Genomic DNA, 6,418 nt, shown 5'->3' on the forward strand with positions numbered 1-6,418 from the left:
AAGAAGGGGGAATCCATGATTCACACTGTAAATAGGTGGGGACACTCTGATGGGCTAGCACAGGCAACCAGCATGGTCACCAAACTCTGCCTCCAAATTAAATGAAGTATGCAAGACTTTTAAAAGGAATCCCGGGAATCCTGACAGCTTACCCTTGAGGCTGTAGGGGACAGGGGCAGAGAGATCAGTCTTAGTTCTGTGAAAGTGGAGAAATGGGTAATAAACTCATGCCTCCATGAGAAAAGACTGCGTAGCTAGAAGCAATACGGGGAAGTACAATGCCTGATGGACTGGCTCAAAATAGCCATTAGGGATGCAAAGTGGTCCCCATGAACATCAGGGACTGGAAGACAATTAAAACAAAACAAAACAAAACAAAACAAAACAAAACAAAAAACAGATGTTAAGAGAAAATTGAGCATGAGAAAGGCAATGTCTAGCAGCAAGTTCACTGGGCTTAATAGGTGCATGTTCAGTGGAGAGTTGAGAAGGAATTTAATTGAGCAGCAGCCTTGAATGAATGGGGCTTTAATGCTTTGCTGTGCTCCACAGTGAGACATGACCTTTATGTAGTAGGAGAGGTTCTGGAGGATCTAAATGGTTAAACTGGAGGGGACATGGGGGTCATAAGATGCTGAAATACTTAGAAAGGGATGAGAAGGGAGAGAAACAGATAAAGAGTCAACCTCGGGGGGGATATGATAAAGCTGTGTCAAACTGGAGTTCCCAGGGAGACAACTGACAACAACAACAGCAACAAACTGACAACAACAACAACAACACAACAAAAAAATGCTGTGCTGGTGGGTAATGAAAGGTTTGATAGCCTGCACAGAGATTCATCAATAACATACATGATAACACAAAATAAGTAAAAAGAAAAAAAAAAAAGATGAAGCTTGTCTTCGGGGTGTGCAGTTATTTCCTCCAAAAGCCACTGTGTACACTTCTGCCCTGCATGAGAATATACACATGGTGGAGATCATCTGCCCAACCCAGGTTCTTTCCATAGCCAAGAGTAGCTAATGGTGAGACTATAGCCATGATCCCCAAGTAGAACCTGTCAGAACCAAGCACTCCAGACCAGCACAGAACAGTGCACGTTGAAAGTGTGACATCTAACCAAGCTGAACTGCACACGGTGTCGTTGCTGAGCCTGTTACGAAAGATGGAGAGGCATGGCAGTTCTTCAGAAGTGCCTATAATAAGGAAGCCAGAAAAGGGTGTTCAACTCCCTAGAGCTAGACACCAGCTAGAGCTGCTGTTATGGGCTGCCTGGTATGGGTGCTGGAACCAAACTCAAGCCCTGTGCAAGGGCATCATGTGTTCTTAACAGCTGAGCTGCTCCAGCTCCACATCTAGCTCTTATTTTTAAAGAAATGAATGTATGTTTTAAAAGTGAGTCTTAAACCTAAACATAAGAGTCATATGAACCTGATCATCATATTGCAAACTCAAAATTAAGTTTTATTTCTTTCTATCTAAGTACTTCACGGGCAGGAGGATATGCTGCCTGGGAGACTGTGGAATTAGAGATTTCAGGGTCACCATGATGATGGGTCATGATCCTTTCATTTCAGTTCTTAGATTGAAAATAGGACAGACTCATGTCAGTCAACAGCTGATTTACTGTAGTAAAGCTGTAGAAATAATTGTTCCAAGTAATTACTCGTAAATAAGAAACTCTTTGACTTCATGATGAACATTCTCACTTCTAAAACCATTTGCACAGATATTTCATTTGATTTTTTTTTTGAAACAAATTTGTGAAACAAAGATCTCTCGTCTCCCAGTGAAGATGAAGTATCTTACACAAACTCGTGTGGCCAAGAAAGGAAGGGCTGCAACAGCAACCCCAGACCTCCCAGTGACAAGTTCTGCCCTTCCCTCTGTGCCATCCAGCCCAGCAGGACAGTGTGATCCCCAAGGAAGCAACATCCCAGACATAATGAACTTTCTGACACTCCAGGTTCTTTCAGAACCCCACTTCTTTACTTTACATCCACATCTTGGACAACCCAAGCTTCTGAAAAACTTGACCTTAGCAGTCCCTGTTAAGTGCTGTGTGAGTCAGAGCCTCACCTGCTGCCCAAATACACTAGGTACCAAATTCAGCTCTCCTCTTCAGAAGTCCATTTACCATGCTGGAAAGAGCCAGGTAGGAATGGGAAAGGCTGGAGACAGACAGTACAACCTGGCTCCTGGCTCCCTGAACAATCCTCGTCAACACATGAGCTACAGCAAGAGTTGGGAAGGCTTGGAGTCATCCACTCCAACAATTAGAATGTCTCTAAAGTAAGCAGGGTTTAATGAGAGTTTGGCAGCAAAGATATAAAGTGGCTATGGTGCTCATTACAACAGCATGCATCTCAGTCATAAAATACAAAATGGTTATGGGGCAAGATATTGCTTCACTAAGAAACCGTGCTGTGCAGAACATAGAAAAATGCTTCTGAAGATGTGTCATGAGATTCCTACTTTGGAAAAGTTTCCAGTGTCCAAGCAGGATGTAATTTAAGGGTGAATACAAATTAATAGACTGCACAATACTGCACATAAGCATGCAATATTCCACTGCTGGTATATATGCCTACGAGACATGAAAGTGTTTGTACACACAAGAACTTACACATCAATACACAGCAGGATAACAGAAATTGTGGAGGCCAAAAACTGAAAGTAACTCAAATGTTCTTCTACTGATCAATGGACAAACGGGGTATTTTTCAGCCATCCAAAGGAACACTGTATTGATTCACATTCTAAAGGATCATTGTAGAAGAGTGGGCAGAAAGATCACAAGAGCCAAAACTGGCTGGCGACTATAAGCCAACAGGGCGACTGCACATATGAACTGACAGCACTTGTGGCAGCATGCACAAAACTTATGCAAGTTCAAGTCAGACCAAATCTCAGCACTGGGAGGGAAGGAGGCCATGGGCAGAGAGCCCCACGTATAGCTAAGGAGTTATTAGCAACTGACATCTGCTGTGAACGGGGCAATGAGCTTTCTTGAAGATAATAGTCCGTACTAAGTCAGACAAGTTTCAATGGAGAACCACTGATCTAAGAATATAGGGACAGCACAAAGTGGAGTTGAAGAAAAGAAAGGAGGAGACAAATTGAGATGGGTAGCGAAGGTGGGGTGGATCTGGGAGGAGTTGGGAGGGGTGTATAGGATTAAAATAGAGTCGATAAAATTCCCCAAGAACTACCAAAAATGAATTTAAAACGCTAAACAATAACAAAAACAGCAGATCCCTGCTTCAGTACCACCCTCTCCGGCCCTCTGTTCAGCTGTTACTAAGCATACAGACTTATAAGCATGTGCCTAACGTTATATGGGCACGAGACCTTGAGACTGAAGGGACGTGTTCTTCTGCCTATGTGAGCCACTCAGAGTATGATGAGAAAGAGCAGTCGAACAGTGACGGTGACGTGAGCTAGGAAGCTCCTAGGAGACCATGTTCCCAGAGATGAGAATCTCTATGAATCCGGAACAAGATTCAAACACAGCAGCCACAGAGGGGCTCTGGAGAAGGGAGGGTAGGCAAGGCTCAGTGCTGTTGGCTGGCCTTAGCCGGAAGCCGGGCGCACTTGATTACAGAGGGAACGGTCCCTGATAAACCTCCTGGCCACATATGTGTCTCCCCTCCCTCAACATCTGAGAAATTCTGAGTTCCCAGACCCCTTCATTGCTTCTCTAGCCATCCTCCTTTAGCCTCCTCTTGACCATTTTTCTTTATCTGATCTCCATCTGTGGTTTTTACTTAATATGTTTTCTCTTCAGATTTCACAAGCTCCTGCTTCTTCAGTGATGCCTGGACACTCCCTCATCTTTCAGGGTAGCCAGGCTCCGTCTCGGCATCTCTGCTGATGCCTCAGCCTCAGACGTGGGCCAATGGGGTAGAAGAAAATTCCAAGACAACCATAGCACAAATATCATATGTAGTTTTAATTTCTCTCTGTATTTTCCCAAAGAAGACACCATGTTGGAGTTCTTATATTCCTCTATTTCTTAACCAAAACTGAATTTAAAAACTATATATATGCATATATATGTATTTAGAATTGAGAGTTCTAGTAAATATAAAATAAACATCATATATGATCCTAAATAGACACAAATAGACAGTAAATTACATATATAATATGTACATATATATGCATATATATGCATATTCTTTGATTCCAATGAACTTGGTTGTCTCATGGCACCCCTAATCTACAAACTTTTTAAAAAAAAAAAAAAACAGGAATTTTAATCTTACAACAACAAGGAATCCGTTATGTTCATAATGGATTACAGAAGTAAATCATGACATGAAGTGGATTTCAGTTTTTTTGGCCCAGCCATTTAAAGAGTCTTGAGATAAGTAGACACAAAACACTATACATGGCTACAAGGGACTACAACTTTCATAACTGAAAATAGTCTATATAATTGAGTAATTATTGCATCACATACAAATTATTACATCACTGACAATGCCTAATCTACAAACTTTATCTTCCCATGAGTTTCGCTCTGCCTGCATTACACTGTTCTCCCGGAACACGTGGCCCCAAATAACCTGCCTACCCAAGCCAGAAAGCTATGAGCCACCCATTACTTCTCTCTTACCCTCAAATCCAACCCACCCTAATTTCTTCTTATTCTAATATACCCAAGACCTTATTTCAAGCTTGTGTTAATCTTCATTTGGGTCAGAGCCAGAGCCACAGGCCAGTCTCCCTTCCCTTATTTCTTTCTGCCAAGTCCAGTAGCCAGCTCTGCCACCGTCTGCAGATATACACAGGGTCACATTTCTTCTTCCTCAGAAAGATCTTCTAACTGTCACCCACTGCCCATCACAATGAGTGTCACACATTCTCACAGCAAACAAGCACAGCCCTTCTTCTGTATCAATAGATCCAACTAAGCACAAATGGACATTATTGGGGGCATGAAGAAATTTCATCTGCCATGAACATCTAGACTCCATTTTCTTCTCATTATTCCCAAAGTGGCAAGGACTACTATCACACTTGTGTTTTGTTAGGAGTCATATGTTACCTAAAGGTGATTTTAAGCCACCAAAGGATGCACACATAAGGTTTACAAATACTCCATCTTCTCACAGAAGGGATGTAAACTACAATGGGTTTTGGCATCTTAGGGAGGCCTTGGAGCAAATCCTCTGTGGATAGCAAGATATCACATGGAAGTATTACTTTCCAATAAACATCACATATGATCCTAAATGCACACAAATAGACAGACATTTTATATTTACTAGAACTGTCAAGTCTATATGCATGACTTTCCTGAGCCAATTTTTCAAACAACAATGGGCAGCTTTGGTGAAATTCCAATTTTTATATCTTTAGTGATAGAATTTGATCATCAGTATCTTGCAGTTTGTTTCCTGTTTCATGTGATCATGTGCGTCTATAGAAGCCTGAGTTACAACATTAGTGGGCAGCAATTGTAACAGGCTGCTGGATTTCCCAAGAGACTGCTCTTCTAGCTTAGTCTTTTGTTCATTAAACTGAGATGGTAGCATGTAAGCAAATTAACTCTTAGCACATATCACTTAATTGCTGGTGTCTACCTGGCTGAAATTTGATGTGTAACATTTGGAGTGTGTATTGAAGACCTTGATTTTCAAAGTCAAAGATAAAGTTTAGTGTGACCCTTGGTCTTCTTCCTCAAAGCTTTGAAAACCAAAGACCGACATATTCAAATCCCTGACCCCTCACTATGGTAGACACGATCTTCTGACATGTGGACTACATCCATCTTGCTGTGCGTTCCAATGCTGCCATTGTTTTTAACTCAGTTTCTGAGGTCCACCTCTGTGGCGGTAGGATTACATGGCTCCTGGGCTTGCTTCACCCTCAACCTGAATTCCTACTCATCTCGCTGCAAAGGATCAGGTGCTATTTAACGTCCCTAAATACACTATGTCAAAGTCCTTTATACGTACGTCTTCAGCATGTGTGTCCTATGGGAGATTCTTTCCTTGCAGCTGTGAGCATCTATGACTGGTCTCGCTGCCACTCAATTTTCACGGTGTTCACATCTAGTGTTGTTTTCATTATAACCATCACTGGCATTAATAGCAATGGCAAGTTGTGTGGTCACATGGCAGAAACTGCAGGTTTTCTCAAGGGAAGCAAGCCAGAGACTATCCACTCATTGATTTGACACTTTAGGACCTAAAATGTTGGAGTGGAGTGTAAACCGCACCCTCATCCAGTTAATTTTAATATTGACTTCCTTGAAGAACAACATCGCCAGTCCAGTGACTGGCCAAATTGGGGTCCATCTCAAGGGAAGGATCCAAGGCCTGATTCTCTTACCGATGCAATGATGTACTTACAGACAGGAGCCTCGAATGGCAGCCCTCTGAGAGGCCCAACAAGCAGCTGACTG

At 42.2% G+C, this 6,418-nt stretch overlaps 1 protein-coding gene across 3 annotated transcripts in view; it reads right to left on the reverse strand.

Annotated features, from left to right (window-relative positions):
• Nucleotides 1-6,418, reverse strand: part of Corin (corin, serine peptidase) — a 195,745-nt gene that overhangs the window by 156,334 nt on the left and 32,993 nt on the right. The window lies entirely within an intron of this gene.

Source organism: Mus pahari, chromosome 13 (genome assembly GCF_900095145.1).
Source record: "Mus pahari chromosome 13, PAHARI_EIJ_v1.1, whole genome shotgun sequence".
NCBI classification, from domain to species: domain Eukaryota; kingdom Metazoa; phylum Chordata; class Mammalia; order Rodentia; family Muridae; genus Mus; species Mus pahari.